Source organism: Sinocyclocheilus grahami, unplaced genomic scaffold (assembly GCF_001515645.1).
Source record: "Sinocyclocheilus grahami isolate Dianchi unplaced genomic scaffold, SAMN03320097.WGS_v1.1 scaffold660.1, whole genome shotgun sequence".
Classification (NCBI taxonomy): domain Eukaryota; kingdom Metazoa; phylum Chordata; class Actinopteri; order Cypriniformes; family Cyprinidae; genus Sinocyclocheilus; species Sinocyclocheilus grahami.
The window spans coordinates 401,986-402,296 of record NW_015505839.1 but is presented as its reverse complement, the minus strand read 5'-3'; positions in this window follow the sequence as shown (position 1 = coordinate 402,296).

The window sequence follows — 311 nt, the reverse complement described above, 5'->3', positions numbered from 1 at the left end:
TGTTTTCTAATAATTGTTGCAGGTGCTTGCAGAATTTCATCGAATCACAAACCAAAATCTGCAGCATACCTTCTACACTTCCCTGGACAAGCACACTCCTCAGCTCCTGAAACTTTTCAGAGCCAAGGCAGCGAAGGGTGGTGCAATGTTCAGAGACTATGATGAACAAGTAAGTAGAATTCCCATTGACCATATTGATTTAACAAACACAAAAAAACTGATTAACTCATGCATACACAGTCCATACAAAAAAAGGTAGCACAAATCCAACATCAAACCTCATTGGTTCTCACACACCACATGACTGACAT